The sequence below is a fragment of the Macaca fascicularis genome, chromosome 2 (genome assembly GCF_037993035.2).
Source record: "Macaca fascicularis isolate 582-1 chromosome 2, T2T-MFA8v1.1".
Taxonomy (NCBI): Eukaryota; Metazoa; Chordata; class Mammalia; order Primates; family Cercopithecidae; genus Macaca; species Macaca fascicularis.
Genome location: NC_088376.1, coordinates 168,484,693 through 168,506,051, shown reverse-complemented (window position 1 = coordinate 168,506,051; position 21,359 = coordinate 168,484,693). Strand labels below are relative to the sequence as shown.

The 21,359-nt window shown below is 36.4% G+C and overlaps 1 protein-coding gene across 44 annotated transcripts in view; it reads right to left on the bottom strand.

Annotated features, from left to right (window-relative positions):
- Positions 1 to 21,359, bottom strand: part of ZBTB20 (zinc finger and BTB domain containing 20) — an 813,376-nt gene that overhangs the window by 341,052 nt on the left and 450,965 nt on the right. The gene's annotated exons all lie outside the window — the stretch shown is intronic.

The window sequence follows — 21,359 nt, the reverse complement described above, 5'->3', positions numbered from 1 at the left end:
GCCCAAAGCACCAAAGTAAGGACACAGGGCCATTTTCTGAAGATCTTTCTTCCAGCTTTTCCCTGCCATGCCAACAGCATTCTTCTTTATCTTCAGGTAGGCAGGGTAGGTTCACTGGGGGTTGGGGTAGAGCTCAGCGCTGTGACACAGGCAGTACTTCTGTAGAATTTCATTTATGTGACTGTACCTACCCCACAGGGTGATATAAGGATTAATTCCTATTTGGTAATTTACTGTGTGTAAAATGCCTTGAGCCCCTTGGAGGAAAGTGCTATATAAATGTAAAATAATTATTATAATAATAATAACCTCGACTATTTAACTGATCAGTGAATTAGCCAGAAGATTTAGGCTGCCAAGGGACGAGGCTGAAACCATTATAAGTAGAAACACTTTACATCATCATATCTCATAACTGTTATCACAAAAAAGGGAAACAAAGGGTGAAAATTAAGATAAATCCATGTTCTCAACTGATTTAAATGACAGAGGATCACTAGTAATGATTCATGAAAGCCAGGAAATGCAAAAATGACAGCTGCATTGTAATTCTAACTCAGCCACATGTCCTGAGGTTTTATACACTTTGGTCTTTTATTTGTAGGGAAAATATCTCATCAGTGCAGCATCTAAAATTTAGCATTCTGAAGGCACTTGACTATGCTTTTGCTTAGTTGAAATACGGTCATAATATATCCCCTATTTGTAGGTAATGATTTTTCTACCTAAAAAGTATTGATACTATTCTATAATATTCCAGGTAAATTTTGAATCGGTTGTTTACAATCTGACTCCCCACATACACACCCTAAGAAATACACTCTAAGAAAACAATGGTGCATTTCTAGATCTAAATTTAGGAAATCAAAATGTATAGGAGATACCTTTTCTTCCCAGGAAGAAAATGCTTTGGTACATAAACTCACATGAGCTCAACTGTCTTCAGCTCTTACATTATTGTTTTATTTATTTATTAGATTCATGAAGATTCTTCTACCAAAAGCTCAAGGGGCTGAACCCAGAACTTTCATATATTGAATGTGAATCACTTCTTAAACCACAGAAAGGAAAATAAAGGGCTATAGAAATCTTAATGGGCAAGCTCCAGATGCTCAAAAGCAATTGTTTAGTTACTCTACTTAGTTATGCGTCATTCAAAACACTTTCTAACAATCGGGCAAGAAAGGTTCCTTTGTGAAGAACAGGCTTTGGGGCCTTGGACAAGTTTTAATTCTAGTTGTTTTATAGCTCATACAAAATAGTTGTGGTGCATATGTAAAGAGGTACTGTACTTACATGCAATAAAGTTGGCAGATGAGTATTTTGAAAATCAAAGAAAAGAAAATGAGGGAGGAATAAGCCTGTGGTACCTTGCTCTATTTTTAATTATTAACTTGTAGCCTCAAAGATTTCCATTTAGTAAAAACACATGTAAACTACAATGAATGAGTACTAGAAAATAAAGTCAATCAGTATAACTCAAATTATTTTGTAAAATGTGAAATTGAGTTTTAACCTGTCTATGTGGGAGGGTGATGAATAAATGAATGAGTGAAGTAAAAAATCAAAGATACAGAGTTGTAACTGATTTTCTTTGCATGAAGTAGTAAATATTAATACTAGAAATATCTTTTGATTTATATAAAACTGGCCTTGGCTATATACTACACAACACTGAAAAACATTTCAAATGTGGTATTTGTTTAAATATATACATACAGAAATACACACACATACACACACAAGTAAAAATATGGGTGTTCTGGTATAGCTTTCTGCCTTCAAAGGGTCTCTGGAAAACTCAGAAGAAAAAGTATCCTATGAACTGTTTTTGCTGAGGTCACTAGTAGAGAGCAAATCTAGGCAAGTGCTGCCCAAAATAATCTCTATTACAAACATTTAAAAAAATCTATCTTTCCTTTATATATATATAAAATATTTTTTAATTTTTAATTTTATTTTCCGTATAGCTAACAGCATAGCCAATGCCCTGGTCTTCTAGCCATACTGGAATTTCTTGTCCTTGCATCACTAGCCCAGCTATACTAATCAAAGTGGAAAAACTGACAGCATTGTCTGAAAGACACAGCTTGGGAAAACTGCTCCTTGTAGTTCCCCTGTCAATGAATATTATCATATTTTTCTCAGGGATAATGTTACTGTACTTTTTTTGCTGGGGGGTGGGTGTAGATTTCTACATATTTAGCTGTTTGTGGAATGGACTAAATGTGACAATGCGAACTGTAGGGTTAGTATTCCCAACATTCTGTTTTAAAGTTTTTGTGTTCATATCTTTAAAAATAATATTTCTTTATGTGTTCAGAAGAAGTAAAATCACAATGATATTTTACTTGACATTACTATTTTCTTAAGGCGGCTAACAGAAAAATCAATGGGTGGGCATAAAGAGAAAGAAATCATATGAGGCTACCAAACATATTCTGTTACTCAATTTCTTCCACCTAAATATACAATGGAATGCTCTGAATTGTATGTTTTCTTTTCCCATCATATTATACTACAGCAAAGTTCTTGGGCTAAAAGCAGAAAAAATTTGCTTTAGTGTTCTAATGACCCACACCTTTCACATATTCACTTCGCTTAAAATTCTAGATGCTAACTCAATAAGAAAGAAACAAATTCAGAGTATTTCAGTCACCAATAACAACAGCAGTAACAATAACAATAATATTAATATCAGCTAACATTTATTTAACTCTTAGATATACTGGGTGCCATTGTAATCACATGTATTAACACGCTAAATCTTCACAATAACTCTACCAGATAGTACTGTTATTACTCCAATTTTATTGGTGAGGAAATAGAGGCACAGAGAGATTAGAAACTTACCCAAGATCACACAGTCAGTAAGTAGAGGAGTCAGGATTCAAACCTAGGAAGCCAGACTCTGTCACAGGATGAATATTTTGGCTCCTAAAGGCCCCATCTTCCTTACTTCTGATCCTCTTCCCCAACTGATCAGCTTGCAGCATTCATTTTATCTTCTCAACACTTACACATTCATTTGCATACCATCCATTTTGAATAACACAGTAGTTAAAAACTCAGGCTCTGGAGTCTAATATGAGGGTTTACCGCCACATATCAGTAGTGCTTAACTTTTCTGTGCCTCAGTTTCCTTCTGTGTAAAGCAGTAATAATAACAGCAATTTCATGTATTTGTTGTGAGGGTTAAATGAGATAATGTATGTTAGAGCTCAACGGAAGGTCAATGTTTTATAAACATTAAGTTCATTATTATTGATTTTTATCTCTTAATAAATAGAATCCCTATTTCCAATTAGATTGTTTTTCAGAAAAATTGTGAAAATGAATCTTTTTTGTCTTGTGTAGGGGTTCCCAAATGTTCAATATGTTGAACTCTTAGATGTCCTAGGTACCACTGAAATCACGTGTATTAACTTTCATAAAACTCTGTCAGGTAATACTTATATTTACCCATAATATTATAAATGATATAATAATGTCTAAAATTTAGTGAGAACTTACTCACTGGACAAGTGCATTACGGCATTATCTTATTCTCCCTCTAAGCCTCTGAACTAGGGGATTTTTTTTTTCTTTTTTGGAGATGGAGTGTTGCTCTGTCACCAGGCTGGAGTGCAGTGGCACAATCTTGGGTCACTGCAATGTCTGACTCCCTGGTTCCAGCGATTCTCCTGCCTCAGCCTCTTGAGTAGCTGGGATTACAGGTGTGCGATATCACACCCAGCTATTTTTTGTATTTTTAGTAGAGATAGGGTTTCACCCTGTTGGCCAAGATGGTCTTGATCTCCTGACCTCGTGATTTGCCCACCTCGGCCTTCCAAAGTGCTGGGATTACAGGTGTGAGCCACTGTGCCCAGATAACTAGGGGATTTTTATAACTTCAAGTTTATACAGGAGGCAACAGAAGCTCATCTAGGTCATCAGCTAGTAAATGTTCACAAAGGTAAATTCTTAACCACAATATCATACTACCTGCTAAAAAATGAATTTAAGGTAGGTCTTTATTATACATATTTGGTCTTGATGATGAATCAATTGAATTCTTTATTTCTGTTACCAGAAACCTTGCACTTACAACAAACTAATGTGGCCTTGACCAGTAGTCGCCAACACCCAGGCTTCAGACACTGGTACCCGTTAGGAACTTAGCTGTACAGGAGGAGATGAACAGCGGACAAGCGAGCATTACTGCCTGAACTCTGCCTCCTGTCAGATCAGCAGCAGCATTAGATTCTCATTGGAGCACAAACCCTATTGTGAACTGTGCATGTGAGGGACTGAGGCTGCACACTCCTTATGAGAATCTAAGAGGTGGAACAGTTTCATCCTGAAACCATCCCTGCCCCTGCAGTCCATGGAAACGTTGTCTTCCATGAAAACGGTCCCTGGTGTCAAAAACGTTGGGGGCTGCTGGCCCAGACAATATCATTCATTCTGTTAACTGTTGAAAAGAGATGACTGTGTGTCAGGTACATGCCAAATACTGGAAATTTGAAAAAAAACAAATATATATATATATATATACATATATATATATATATGAAATATATATAATGGATCTAAAACTGTCTCATTAAAAGTAGCTAATGATTTAATGTCATTTAATTTACTATAATATTCTATGTTTACTCTTATAAAAATCAAACTTCTTCCTCTCCCTTTCCTCTCTCTGCCTACTTTCTTATTCCTTCTTTTAAATCAAAGTTTTACATTATTAACCTTATACAGATTTTTGCCCATAAGAAGCTTATATGTTAACGCAAGGAACCATTTTAATTATATTTACTCTTCATTTTGAGTGTATTTCTTTTTCATACCTGACAAAGACTTCTGAAATGACTAAAGAAAGGCAAAGCAATCTGATTCTTTATAAAAAACTTGCATATACAATCTTTTGTCTGTAGTTTTCTCATAATAGCTTAGAAATTTTAAAAGAAGGTTTTAGCTCGTTTTGTTCTTTTCAAATTGGCAGAATTTGATTTTTTTCCCCTTCACATGTGGATTCACTTTAAATATCAACAAATAAGAAAATAAGAACATACTCAATTTAAAAAATACGCTCTCCATTGGTTCCTTGGCATCATCAACCAATATCAGCATCACTCTGAAAATCATTTTTATTCTTTTTTTAAAAAAAGAGTTTTAAAATGCACACACAAAATGCACTTAAAATTGGTCCTACTGTATTAAGGAGACAGAAAATTTAAGGGCAATGGAGAGCTTTGCTGTAACCAACTCTTCAGTCAACTATAGGATCCTGTTAATACTGCCTTTACCTCCACACTGAAGATGTAGGTACCATTTTGACTGTGCTTTTGAACAATATATATTCAAAGATTTGAAGTGAGTAACTTCAAAGTCAGCGGTTTTCAGGTATACGTCGCAGAATCATTGCATCTTATATATGACTTTAAGTTGTATTAAGTTGATAATTTCAAAAAGAGAGACTTTCAATGAAAGAAAGTTTCTGAAATTTGGTCATTAAATGGTTTAAATATGCAGAATTACTTAAAATGTAATGCCAAAGAAAGGTATTTTGTATTTATCTGGAATGCATGAGCATAAGAACGACCTCAGAAAGTTAGTATATTATTTCATTAAAGATACATTTCTAGTGCATTTATTATGTGCTAGGCCTTATAATAGACAACAAAAATGCAAAGAACAACAAATATGGTCTGAAAAGCAGTAAAGGTTAGGGAAGATGGGACTAGTAAGAGAGAACAGAGGTGAGAAAATAAAGTGATTATAATTGTAACTGCCATGAGCCGAGGGCATATCATGCATTGAGGCAAGGTCCTAGGTGCTTAATATGAACAAGCCCTGTAAGATAGGTATCATAATCTTTGTCTCACGGGTGGTGTTGGGAAAACTGGCTAGTCATATGCAGAAAACTGAAACTGGACCCCTTCCTTACACCTTATACAAAAATTAACTCAAGATGGATTAAAAACCTAAACGTAAGACCTAAAACCATAAAAACCCTAGAAGAAAACCTAGGCAATACCATTCAGGACACAGGCATGGGCAAATACTTCATGACTAAAACACCAAAAGTGGCAACAAAAACCCAAAATTGACAAATGGGATCTAATTAAACTAAAGAGCTTCTGCACAGCAAAAGAAATGATCATCAGAATAAACAGGCAACCTACAAAATGGGAGAAAATTTTTGCAATCTGTCCATCTGACGAAGGGCTAATATCTAGAATCTACAAGGAACTTTAAACAAATTTACAAGAATAAAACAACCCCATCAAAAAGTGGGCAAAGGATATGAACAGACACTTCTCAAAAGAAGATATTTATGCAGCCAAAAAACATGAAAAAAAGCTCATCATCACTGGTCAATAGAGAAATGCAAATCAAAATCACAATGAGATACCATCTCACACCAATTAGAATGGCAATCATTAAAAAGTCAGGAAACAACAGATGCTGGAAAGGATGTGGAGAAACAGGAACGCTTTTACACTGTTTGTGGGAGTGTAAATATAGTTCAATGATTGTGGAAGATAGTGTGGTGATTCCTCAAGGATCTAGAATCAGAAATACCATTTGACCCAGCAATCCCATTACTGGGTATATACCCAAAAGAATTATAAATCATTCTAGTATAAAGACACATGCACATGTAAGTTTATTGCAGTGCTATTCACAATAGCAAAAACTTGGAACTGACCCAAATGCCCATCAATGATAGACTGGATAAAGAAAATGTGGCACATATATACCATGGAATACTATGCAGTCACAAAAAAGGATGACTTCATGTCCTTTGCCGGTACATGGATGAAGCTGGAAACCATCATTCTCAGCAAACTAACACAGGAGCAGAAAACCAAACATCGCATGTTCTCACTCATAAGTGGGAGCTGAACAATGAGAACACATGGACACAGGGAGGGGAACATTACACACCGGGGCCTATCTGGGGGTCTGGGGTTAGGAGAGGGATAGCATTAGGAGAAATACCTAATGTAGATGATGGGTTGATGGGTGCAGTAAACCACCATGGCATGTATATACCTATGTAATAAACCTGTATGTTCTGCACATGTACCCCAGAACTTAAAGTACAACGTCAAAAAAATTTTTTTAAAGATGTGATAAAATAAAAAAAAAGAATTAACCACAGTGCCTTGGCTATTCTTCTATAACAGTATCTACTTCACTCTATTTTATATTGAAGCTATTTATCTCCAAGTTTCTTTCTAGAATCTAAACAGTTAACAGCCTGAGGGCATTGACCTTGACTCTTGTCTAAGTTTTACAAACAAAAAAAGATGCACACTGCATTGATATACTTGGCCAAGTAATGATGTCCAAATGCTACAATGTCATAACCAGTGCTCAGTAACTATTAGATGAATAAGATAGAGTCATTCATTCAATCATTCTCTCCTGCCTGTTTCATTCATTTAATAATCCTGTATGCTTGTTGAAGAAATTAAAAGCTGCTTTATGAAAATGTTTTCTGTTAATTTGAATAAAAACCTTTACACATCAACTAGATACAAAAGAGAAATCTATTGTTTGACAATGATTGTTACTGAATCAAAAAACAGTGGGGACATCTGCAGGGTACAGATCATGCTAGAGTCAGGGAAAACTGGTGATAAACTGCAGAAAGCCAAGAAATATACCAGCTTACTACTTAGCACCACTGCCTCCATACAGTCTTTAGATAATTATTGACTGTCTCACACTAATGCATGAGTGCCTGTGGTAATGGTAAAAGTATACAAATTTACCTGCCCAGAGATACTAATTGTTAAAACAAATACAACTATTTAATGGCAATGCAAGAGAAGAAAGACTAACATTTACAAAGCCATTTCTTATTTAGGCAAGATAGTAGACTCTAAACACATATTATCTCATTTAAATTCTCATTTAAAAACCCTTAGCTTGTTAGTATTTACCCATTTTAAAAACATAACTGAGTGTACAATTTTTATCTTATTTGATTTTTTATTTTTATTTTCACTCTTTTTGAGACGGAGTCTCACTCCGTCACTCAGACTGGAGTGTGTGGTGCGATCTTGGCTCACGGCAACCTCTGTCTCCTGAACTTAAGTGATTCTTTTGCCTCAGCCTCCCAAGTAGCTGGGACTATGGGCGTGTACCACCAAGCCTACCTAATTTTTGTATTGTTAGTAGAATCGGGGTTTTGCCATGTTGGCCAGGCTGGTCTCAAACTCCTGACCTCAGGTGATCCACCTGCCTCGGCCTCCCAAAGTGCTGGGATTACAGGTGTGAGCCACCATGCCTAGCCTGTAAACCTTAACTAAATTCCCAGAGGCAAAATTATTAGAAGGCTGGGAGCCAGGATTAAAAATCATAAAGTCCTTGGCTTTTCCATTTATTTTACATCGCCTCTTCTTAGAACACACTTCTACACCAAAGAAGTTAAAATCAATGTGGATTTGTATTTTAATAGAAGGGTTTATGGAGTAGTGGGGAAGATAGCAAATAATAACTAATGTTTATTGAATACTACTGTTCCTAACATTTTGAACCTATCCGATCATTTAATCCTACAACAATCTTTTGGAGGTGAGTGCTATTATTATTATTGCCATTTTGTAACAGAGAAACTAAGCCAAAAAGAAGATAAATGTTTGAAAAGTCATAAAGCTAGTTAGCAGCTGTGCAGCTGAACTAGACACCTATAGCCCACAGAGTTTAACCATCATGCTATATTGCTTCATTAGGTTGAAAGGTTATTAAATGAAATGGGTTAAACAAAGTTCTAGGCACATGGCACGGCACAGAGTAGGTCTTCATGAAATGTTAGCTTCTTTTTTTCCTTCAATCTCTAAAATTCTGTAATAATAATAACAATAATACCTTTATTTTCAAGTTATATTCTGCTTTTTAAAGACTTTATGACATCTGATTTAAATTTCACAAAAAAACTATGGTGAATGTAGAATAAATCTTCACTAAAATGACACTGAAGATTATTTAAAGGCATAGAATGTTACTCACAACACAGATTTAAGAGACAAAAGTAGGAACAGTGTTCAGTGTTTTACCAAAAACAAAAAGGGTATATATACACAGGAAAAAAAAAAAGATTATAAAGGTATATCCTCAAAGTTTGAAAACAAATTACTTCTAGATGATTATAGGTGATTTAATTGTCCTCTTGTAATTTGTGCTATGCACAGAATTCTACACTGGCTTTTGTATGCTTTCTATACTAAGAAAAAATAAAAAAGAAGAGTAGTATTCCTTTTTCGAGATCATAATACTGAGGGGGGAAAATCAGTAGAAATGTGTGAGATTTCACCCTCAGTGATAGAGCTGGAATAGAATCCACGCTGCTCCTCTCTATCCTACTGTGTTTTATCTGACCGTTATTGTCTATTCAGTGCTTACCATAATTGATGAATTCAAAAGTAATCTATGATGAAAGCCCCTGAAGGTGATTAGAGAGACTGTGATTGTAAATGTGGTATCAACCACTAACACAAAAGTCCCTTATACCTCATCAGGCTTCTTAAGTTTTTTATTCAAGCCATTTGTTTCTGAGTCCAAACCAATAATACACATGATAGACTGGATTACTTTCTCTAATTCTTCACACCCTCTCTATAATAGAACTTTACATCCGTAAACTTTACCATAAGACTTTAACGTAACTCTCAGTAGAGTATGTGTTAATGTGGGAGATGGGATATATATCTCTGTCCCTTGGCTTTGAGCTTGGTTAAGTGACTTGCTTTGACTAATGAAATATTAGTAAATATGAAATGAGCAGAGGCTTTAGGTATTTTCTGGGGGAACAAATTCTGTAGTTGTCAATAGTTTATCTTCCTACATTAAATGTTTGATAAACTTTTCTAAAAGTAGGAATTTTTTTTTTTTTTCAGAGAGAAATATAGCTAACATGGAATATCATGTCCTTTTGTACTTACCTGGAGCCAAAGTAAACTACTTGGAAAATTAACGTACCTTTTGCTAGACTATTCCTCATTCTTTAGTTTCTTCAGTCCAGACGGGGACATTTGGTTAAAGAGGAGTAGGCTTGTGATTTTAAGGTGATCATCTTGGTCACCATACCCCAGAAAAAATCTTTACATATCCATGTCTTGGACACTGAGGTACAGAAAGAGAGTTCTGAACTCTACATTCCATTGTCATTTGCGTTGGGGAGCCTTATTAATCTGTCTCACGGAAGGTGGACTCGTCACCAGTACTCTATGGATAGAGTGGGTCTTACATTTCTGTCTAGGAAACAGACACCAGCAGGACTTCACTATCTCTCATTCTAGGCTGGCTTCGTATTATCACAGCAACAAATATCCTCCAAAAAGAGTCACTTAAAAGCCTGTTGACCTGGAGATCGAGACCACGGTGAAATCCTGTCTCTACTAAAAATACAAAAAATTAGCTGGGCGCGGTGGCGGGCGCCTGTAGTCCGAGCTACTCGGGAGGCTGAGGCAGGAGAATGGCGTGAACCCGGGAGGCGGAGCTTGCAGTGAGCAGAGATCGAGCCAGTGCACTCCAGCCTGGGTGACAGAGCGAGACTCCGTTTAAAAAAAAAAGCCTGTTGACCTTGAGCAGATACTTCAAATGGTGGCACATACTGCCACCCGGGTTTATATTCCCCCGGGTTTAACCAAGGGTTATTTGCAATTTTTTGGAGTACAAACTAAAATGTCATCTGTTTTTCTCCCACTTAATAAAGCATATTAGAAAACATAAGTGTAGAAGTGTGACTTTTTCATAGGAATAATCTTGTGTTTGTTTTAATTAAATTTTTAAAAGAGTAAACCATATACCTATACTTCAGGTCAGGCACAGTGGCCCACGCCTGTAATCCCAGCACTTTGGGAGGCCAAGGTGGGCGGATCACTTGGGGTCAGGAGTTTGAGACCAGCCTGGCCAACATGGAGGAACCCCGTCTCTACTAAAAATATAAAAATTAGCTGGGCATGGTGGCCTGCGCCTGTAATCCCAGCTACTCAGGAGGCTGAAGCAGGAGAATCGCTTGAACCTGGGAGGCGGAGGATGCAGTGAGCTGAGATCGCACCACCTCACTCCAGCCTGGGCGAAAGAGTGAGATACAATCTCAAAATAAATAAATAAATAAATACATACATACATACATACATACATGCATATTTTTTTCAGAAATTTATTAGTAACATTTATTGTAACACACTTCACACTTAATTGAAACAAACCTAATATCTCTTATTATTGGCAAAACTTATTGGTGTAAACTATGCATTTAGTAGTTCATTCAACAAACATTAATTAAGCACCAGCTATGTTTCTGGGGTGTGCTAGATTCAGGAGGCCACAGGTGAATAAAACAATGTCTCTCCCTTCATGTTTTAATAATATATTGAGGTGAGCAATTGGGCTTCTATCTAGCTTTGGGAATCAGGCTATGAATGGACAATAAATCATGGGGGGCAGTCAATAGTAGAGAAGAAGTTGATGCAAATTGATTAATACAAACAAACCAACCTGAGTACCTGGCTCATTTAAGGTTCTCTCCAAAGGCTTGGGTGCAGGCAGTAACTTAGAAGGTAATCTCAGAGGGCAAGACAATAACAAAGAATGGCCAGGATCTCTGAGATTTGTACAAAATGGCTACAGAGGTAGACATTATAAAGAAATAGAGGCTGGAACATCTCTTTTTTTGGTTCTATTCCTCCTTTAGTTGAGAGGTTCCCCAGGGCATTAAGTTCGACTTCTGTAAGCCCTGCTCTCCCCATCCTAGACTTTTTGAGATCTCCCAGCATTGGAAAAGGTCCTGGGGCAGAAGGAAAAGCATACTTGAGGTGGGAGTCCAGGTTAGCAGAGAACGGCTTCAGGTGCAGCTGAAGGGACCATGGCAGTACTGCCTGACATCTCTGAGGGACCATGACAGGATTTTGACAGACATATCTGCTACAGAAGCCTATAAAGACTTGGGGTGGGGGGCAGTGGTGTATAATATACTGTGTAGTCTGATATTGCATCCATTAACGTATGGTCTGGGGAAGGTTAGGCTGCCTCTTCTTTACTAAATGATATTCCAAACAAAGTGTCTCCTCTGACTCCTGCATGAAGTCAAACTTTGGGACAGTAAATCCTACACTGTCCACCTAAGAAAAAATGACGTGTTGTTAATAGGCTTAACTGATTCTCTTGCTATGATGGCAAGATCAGATTTTTAGCAGAGCTTACGAAAATCCTGACACTCATTCACCAATTATTTTCTTCTAGGAGTCTAATATGTATTTCATCTTCCCATATTTCAGGGAAGAAATGGTTGAACGACTTTAGGGAGCTTTTCCCAACATGCTGATGCATTTTTGCAGCGTTTTGCCATAATGGGGCCTATTGAAAATTTTTCTGACATTCTGAATTCATGGCATTAAGATTTGTGTTGTTGTTTTTGTATCTGGTTTGCATTTACTTTTGTTTTTATTAAAGTACAGGAGAAACTGGGAAAGGTTAAGAGTTGCACCTAAATGTATGAAGCTTGAGGTCTTTGAACATAAATGAGTTAGATATACAGAAAGTTATTAAGACCTTTAAGCATTTGGAAACATTTCATCATTGCTGACAATATCTATCTACTTTAGTTCACCCTGCCTGAGCAGCTCCTGCATTGCTACAAGGATGAAGGTGGGGTTATTTAAAAATGTACCAAGCTGTGAAAGAGTTTTCTGGAGAAAATTGGTTTGGGGGCTCCGAGCATAAGGATAAACAATGAATACTTTTATGGTTGCAGGAGAAGAGTTGATAAACCCCTCATTCCTCTAACATAATGTATAAAGGAAAATATTGTATTCCTGGTCCTCACAAATGGGGTGGTGGCAGGGTAAGTAGGTTATATGAACACACATGTCTTCCCTTTGACAATGAGTGGGCAAGCTTTTTAAAAAAAAAGGTCTAAAAAAATAAAGAGCCCTGGGGACCATTTAGGTTCTATCAGTGAGTTCTATCCTGAGATATCAAATCCAGTTGCACAGAATCTAAATGTCAATATTTACAAAGCTCTTTCCATCTTATATCCCGCTTCCTTTTTCTTTTATTCTCTTTCTACCCCTTTTCCTTCCTCCCTATTCCCTTGATCCCCTACATCATTCTGTTTTCCCATTTGCTCTCATTTCCTAACAACCCCCATCCCCATTAGTCAGTCCAAAATCTGTTCATCCCGGTATAGGCTTCAGTGATGGAAAAGAAAGGGCCCCAAACAAAGCCACCATCCAAGACAAGGAGCTCCAGAGGGTGGTGAATTGGTGATTGAGGTAAAGCCTGGGGACTGAGAATGTTCACCGCTCTGGAGGTTCTTAGCCCGAAAAGTGATTAGGCATCAGCAGGCTTGATAGCTGTATCAAGCCTCATGATTTCAAAGCTTTCATGAGCTGACAAGGACTTGCTAATTTCAAACTTTCTAACCAATTACAATCACAAAGAACTCAGGACAACAATCAGTGAGCAAAATGAAACTGCTGGAGTGAAGCAGCCCTCGGCAGGTTTCACTCTTGTAGCTCTGCTACGCAACGTGCAGCTGGGACTCTGCTTCAATAAGTAAATAAAAATACGTTATAAAATACAAACATACACAATGGATCCCACTTGCTGTCTTGTTCCCAGTAAAGGGGTATGTAGGAACCCTGTCTTGCATTCATTCAGTCCATTAATTTCTGATGGTGTTAATTAAAAACTTTTGATGCTGGTTTGAATGGAAAATACCTCAAACAGTGTTTCCTTTATTGAAACACCAAGTTCCAAGTCTGGATTATTAGGTTAAGCTCTGTCAGTAGTGAGACCAACATAAATGCTTTTCATACCATATGCTTTGACAAAAGAGAATAGTAATAATAATAATAAATAAATGAAAAGGAAGAAGAAAAAGTGTTTAGATTGAAAACTCCTTTACTTCACAAACCTGTTTTTTTAAGGACTAAACTGAAAAACCAGGTCCCTGAATGTAGAACATATAATTTAAAAAAAAATCTTTTTTTCAAATCTTTATAGAACATTCAAATCACCCAATGTTCCAGAACCTGAATTTTTTATATTTTAAAATGAAGAAAGCTGCTTAAAATAAGTGAATCAGCTGCTAAGTGATTTCTCTCTGTCTTTTCCTCTACTCTCTCTTTAAAAAGACTGAAAAATGCTTAAAATGGTATATGCAATTGATATGTGCAGCTTAAGAAGCTTAATATAATTACTGAGGACTCAGACTTTCTATTTAAAAATAAGATATGGTAGGGTAATAGAAACTCTGAGTGGTGAGTATTCATCCCTTGTGACAGTGAGGTGTGGGAAATGTTTCTAAATGTTTAAATCCACTGAGCAAGGTAAGGAGTGAGAAGCAGCTATTCACAGAATTTTCGGTCCTTCTGAAAACCTAGGGAGGCCTAGGAAACTCAGAGAACAACTGAGGAGGATAGTATGAGAGATGCTGCGCAGGAAACAAGCAAATAAAATATCCATCTCTTCAATCCAATGCTTTTGTGAGGTATTCAGCAAACCACCAAAACATTCTGATTAATTTTTAAGACTCTTCTCTAATTTTATTTTTTAATTACTCTTCGAAACCTCTGTGTATTGGGCCTGAAGCCTTGGGCACCTATTCTGAGAGGTCCTATAAATATGTCTCACATATGCCCCTTTCTCTTTTGTTTTCTAATATACCTTTCTCTATCATTTTTCATTTCCCAACCTGTTTATTCGCACTGTCTGCAACGTCATCTGAATCCTTGAAAAACCACAAGACTTTCTCTTTATTCCCCCTGAAGGCCTTCATCACTCTTGTTCTTGTTTTGATCTACATATCTCTAACGAGAATGAAGTTCTCCACAAAGGCTAAGCAGTTTGGCAGAACTTCCTTCCTTCCCTCCCTAACCACAGGCTGTATTGACCTCATCCTCTTGGATCAGTTTGCAGAAATGGTCTCCAGACTTTATGTGATATGATAGTGAACCTTCAACAACAACGACAACAACAACAACAACAACAACAACAGCAACAGAATAACTTCAGTATAAGGCATGTGAGAAAAATACGCAGAGTAATAGAACTAAAACTCCATAAGGGAAATGGGCCTGAGCAAACCACAACATGGGTCTATTTGTTCACAAAATGTATGATTTTTCCCCAGAGTACATTGATAGAGGATATTGCCTACGAAGGACCAGTAAATGTAAATTAACTAACAGATATGTAGCAAATGAATGCATTTAAAGATGATTTCCAGCTGAAATGATTTTTTTTTTCTTTTTTTTTTCTGGAGACCAAGTTTTTGTTAAACTTAATCCTTACTCTCTTTCCTTTCCAGCAGCAGAAACATCTGGTCGGTTTTAGATTCCCCTTGGATTTCCAACTTCAAAGGGAATTATAAAGAATAACAAATTCATGTACCGGCACTAAAAAAAATTAGAGCAGCAGGAGAGAATGGTAAAATTGTCCTTATTTGACTGCTAGTGACAGGCGCCACAGGCAGAACTATGAGAAAAGACAAAGGCAAGATCACCAGTTGACAACCAGAGTTCCTGCAAGAGACTGAATCTTTGGCTACATGCAAATATGCACAGGGCCCTTAACAATCCATAAGGAGATTTACTTGCTTAAGGAAAATAAATAGGTAAATAAATAAAAGGAGTTGAAAGGTTAAAAAAAAAAAAAAGAAAAAAAAATGAGTTCACGTTTGCCTGTCACATAGTTTGTTGAAATAACAACAAATAAACCAATAAATATTTGTTGAAAGAATGACCTGGAAATAATTTTAAAGATCCACTTAGCCCCTTGGGTTTTATTTGATTTAAAGAAAATTGTGAGAGTTCTGATTCTACAAAGGGCTGGATAAGTCATCCAAGAAATAATACAGGCTCTTAAGAGCCACTAGGTTTGGATCTCCAAAGGTCTTAAAAGTAGTTTCTGTTTCTTCTTTGGCTCTGGATCCTTATTATCAAAAGATGTGACCAGAAATCAAAGTCTTCCCAGTGGTCGGGCGTGGTAGCTAACACCTGTAATCCTAGCACTTTGGGAGGCCAAGGCAGGTGGATCACTTGAGGCCAGGAGTTTTGGAGACCAGCCTGGACAACATGGTGAAACCCTGTTTCTACTAAAAATACAAAAATTAGCTGGGTGTGATGGTGCATGTCTGTAATCCCAGCTACTTGGGAGGCTGAGGCACGAGAATCACTTGAACCCAGGGGACGAAGGTTGCAGTGAGCCAAGATTGCACTACTGCAAGCCAGCCTGGGTGACAAAGTGAGACTCCATCTCAAAAAAAACAACAAAACAACAACAACAAAAAACCCAAACTAACTGTTCAGTACATGCTCAGTACTTGGGTGATGGGATCATTCATACCCCAAACCTCAGCATCACACAACATACCCAGGTAACAAGCCTGCACATGTATCTTCTGAATCTAAAATAAAAGTTGAAAAGAAAAAAAAAAAACAAATTTGTAACTGTGTCAAGTTGTGTTTGACATCACTTTATAGAAATGAATTTATTCTTCTCCTCTATCATTTTCTCAGCAAAACTGAAACACACTTCTAGAGTGCAGGTCTTGATATAATCAGACATGAGAAAATGAGAACAGTTAGAGAAAATACAATTTTGCCATTGTAATTACCTCTTACAAACAGCCTTTCCTCTTTCCTGTTTTATGTGCAATGTGTACAGCAACAACAATAAAAATAAACAAAGACATGATTAACCAATCAACTTGTTTCTCCAAAGAGAGAAATAGTTAAGGGCTAAAGTGCCTTTCAATAATTAATTATAAGAGTCTTTAAACAGTATTCAGAGGTTACAGATTTCCATACCACAAATATATTAGGTTGATTCACAGAGTGGCCATCAAATACCCAGAAAGCAAATTACTTTTGACCAAAATGTATACATCAACAGTACGGTTAGGAATGTTTTCATAGAGGAGGACAGAACATACAGAACCAGTTCTCTATGGAGCCTAGCATAGTCTCCCGTGGACCAATCCACATAAGATAAGACCATCTACAGAGCACATTCTTCATATTACAGACTCTAGGTAAGAAGAAAGTATTCTCTAGGTAAGAGGAAGAAAAAGGTGAAGATTTCTCTCTTTAACACTTCCACTATGAAAGGAATGAGCTGACTACAGAACCATTTTCTTGAATATTTTTGTCTTGAGTGGGGATTTTATTCTTCCCTCACCACCCTAGGTAGAGCAGAATCACCAAAGTTATCTCATTATGGTAATGCCATAAATCCCATCTTATGGCAGTTGTGCACGATCCTGTGTTATGCGTCCAATAAAGTTTATTCAGAAAATATGTCAGCTTCATTAAACAGGGATCTGATGATCTGAACAAACCACTTATCTTGCTTTTGTGTCATATATTGGTATCCTTAGGTCTAAAATGAAAATCTTGGTTGGTGGGGCTATTTGCCAAGGATTCCCTGCCTTATGTAAGCAGAAACATCTAACCACAATTTTGAGCTTAACTGTGGGGAAGGAGGTGGAAGGTATATTGTACTAGTTTTTTCTAAGAAATGTTTTATAGCTTGAGGATATGTGAGGTCACAAATGTAACAACAATTGAACTAGTACCAACAGCCAAAGAGGCCAAGGATAAAGAAACCTGAAGCAAGAGAAAAAGGTGTATGTGTACATATACAAAGAAACAAATGTTATCATTAATAATAATTATTGTTATTACAGCTATTAGAATGATGAGGCATTGATGGTTCACTTGGGTGAAATATATAATACATAAGCTAGAAAGAACCGTGGATAAACTTATGGCTCTTTTTAAAAGGCAGTTTATATTCTAGGTTTATGTGATATGAGACACATAATTTAATACCACATGTAAGAACAGGATGCTGAAAGAAGTGGAGAAGAGTTGCAGCTTTAAAATAGTATAGTGGCTAGTTCCTACTGGTCTTTTCTTGTTACACCTGCCTTAGCCAAGCCACCGATATAGTTCTAACCTTTTCTGATATTTTAATAATGATGACAGGCTCAGAGTAAAGGAGACAAAATAATCAGAAGATTCAGAGGGGAAAAAGAAATGGAAAGAAAAAAAAGAGTTTGTATTGTTTATACCATCTAATCTGACAAATTTTATATATGCTCTCTGTTTGCTTGGGATAGTTTATTGCTGATGTTATGACTTTCTTTTTTTTTTTTCCATATGCTTTGCTCTACCAGTTTTGGCTGAAAATATTTTGTATATGTCCATACTGTAAACCCTCATATTTTTCTAGAGATTTAGTGTGGTGGAGAAACTTTTTTTCTTCCCCAAGGGTTAGGCACATCAATATTCAAGCTACTCACTTTCGAGGCCAATGGAAAATGTGCTCCTAAGATTAAATAGACCTGAGTAACACATAAATTCAGTTTATACTGATGCAGTATGTTGCACAGTTACAGCCTGAATTTCTGATGAGTGTAATACACCTGTTGGACAACACATCACTACTGAATAGTCACTGACCTACAATTCGAAGACAGCAAAACAGCCTAAGTCTCCAGATACAGGTTCTCTACAGACAGCCTGATTCGTACACAGCATTCCTCATCTGTGGAACTCTGTATGTAAAGGATCTAGGCTAGCTATGGAAAGCTGGCTCATAGAGGGTTCTCTAAAATATTTTTAGAATAAACTAGAGCAATAATACAAGCACAGAGAGTACTCTTTGGTATACAATGCATAATTTCTTTCCCCCCAAACATGGTGTTTAAAAATACGATTCAGATTTTTATTACACAATTCCCCCTTTTACATATTTCTAAATGCCTCACATACCCATCACATGTTTTCCATGTCTGTCAATAACCTTAATTAAAAATTATAAACTTTTAAAGCCAGTGTTACATTTGATTTAAGTAGATTTGCCATATTTATCTGGTATTGGTTGGCTGCAGCCAGACTGGAGTTCTAAGTAATCAGGCAACTATGCTTTCCTTTCACCTCAGGTAAAGAATTGTATTCAACACATGCTTAAACCCAATAATAAGTATAATTAATGCTGTATAGATCTGGCATGCAAATTATCATCCTAAATTTGAGTCAAGTAAAAAAAGGACCAAAAGAAAATAGTTCCCCCAAGAAACCTAGCCAAATCTGTGAAATATTTCTCTAGGCAACCAAATTGCCCTCTGGCTTAAAGATGTGTCTAAGAATATTAGGGAACTCACTGATGAGATTTTACAATCAATTGTTACATGTTAGAAAATATGATGTCAGGATACTATGAAGAAAAACACTACTATATACAATAATAAGAACTATTTATCTGAATTGTTTTAACATTAACATGTAAAAAACATCCTGATGGATCTGAAATAATGATGTACTAAATGCTACGATGTCTGGGGTTTGCTTCAAAATAACATTGCGATATAGTGAGAAAATAACAGGCCATCATTGTGCAAGCTGGTGATGAATACATGGGAGTCCATTATAGTAATTTGTCTATATTCATGAATTTAAGATTTTTATGATAAAAATTTTAAAAACATATACTGATTTGAACTTTTATTTGTTTATTATTTGTTGACTGATTCATTTACTGTTTATGCAAGGTATTAAGGAGATATAAAAAATAGATAATAATAATAATAATGCTCTTGTTGGGCTTTTAGGTTAAAAGAGCTATTCCTCTGCAGGAATATTATATATTTATTTTAAATGTTTACAAAGCCTATGTAATTACATATTTCTTAGGTTAAATTTTGAAAGCAGGACACAAAATTATATAGAAAGTATGATAACATCATGTTTTAAAAATATATCCTCAGGGGAAAATGAGAGTAAGGAAATATATCAAATGGTTATTAATGATTGGATTTAAATTATAGAAATAATTACTTTAATTTTTCTTCATTTTACTCCTATGTGTTTTTCTAAATTATTTTTAATGAGCATGCATCATTTTAAAATGAAAATAAATATTTATTCATTAGTGGAAAAGATGTGTTGTCCTTTCCCAAGGAGCTTTTCATTTACTGAAACAGAGAAACTGCAAACACACAGCATTGCCCTGATAGCTTAAATCTTCATACCTAGAAGGGAAATACACCCACAGGAAAAGAAACATCAATACAGATTTTATCTGATCATAGAAACATAAAGAGCTTTCTCTGTGTTGGATAGAAATAGGGAAGAAACTAGCTTGTTTGCAAGCCAGCAAAAGTGTGAAATTCAGGCCTTTTTGTGATGAGATCATTTTGTGATAAATGCAAAAGGAGCGACAAATTAAAGTTACCAAATAAGACTTTCCCTTGAGCTTCTGAGGCTTACAATAATATGAGTTTCTTTTGGGGTAGCATAGCAAGTAAAGCATGGGAGTGGGGAGGGAGGCGGAGCTACAATCCTGAAGGCTCCTGGCCTTCACTGGTGAGATGGATACGCTCTGAGAGACAGAGATAGATGTGCAACAGAATCAGAAACAACAACACAGTGACAACTATGGATTATGCACAATGGATATAGAAAGTCTCTTTAGAAAACTATCTTTATTACCGCAAGATATTATTTCCCTTATTTTATGCACATTCATATAAAGTGAAGTCAAGAGTGTAATTTTTAAAGATTTGGATGAATATGATGTTCATGACCAAACAGGCCTAGAAGGAGCCAGGCAGAACACAGTTAGATGCCAGGCAAGTCACCCTTTTCCTCCTCCTCCCTCTCCAGTATATTTGCCAGTGTATTTCAGTGCAGGTCAGCCTCTAGTAAAGTCAGTTGTTTCAAGCTCTGATTGGATAATACTTTATCCATACACCCCCAGTCTTGACCTGCACTCTTCTCCCAGTCATGGAAATATCAAGAATTCTAGAAGGCCACAATACCAATCTTTTCGAAACTTTACAAACTTTACAAATTTTCACTAAAAGACACCTAGAAAAATCTTCAAGCCTATGCTCACCTGTAGCCCTGGTCTTGGTCGTCTTACTTAACTGGTAAAAGAGGATAGTCATATTCATGTCTCTAAAGGGTATTTTCCCTTTAGGCTTGTTGGTAAGTACAAGAGCAATCATGCCTGATTTTAAGATTGATCCAAATGAAGCCAATGCATTTCAAATTTACAGAATACCACAGAATACTAATGGGTAGTTCAAAGAATCACCAAATGTGTTTGGAAGGTTTTGAGGTTTTTTTCAAAACATACAGCGTTCCACACAGGAAACATCAGTGCCCAACTTCACCCTATCACCCTTTCTGTCCACTCAGGAGTCTCCTTTGGAAATGTATCTCTCTGGAGGGTCTTCCAAACAAGTCCTTAGAGTACTTCCATCTTGTTTAGCAGAGTCATTCTAAAATATTTGCCAAAATCTGTGATAATAGGTTCGGGAGGTCACGTTTCTTATTCTTCTAAAT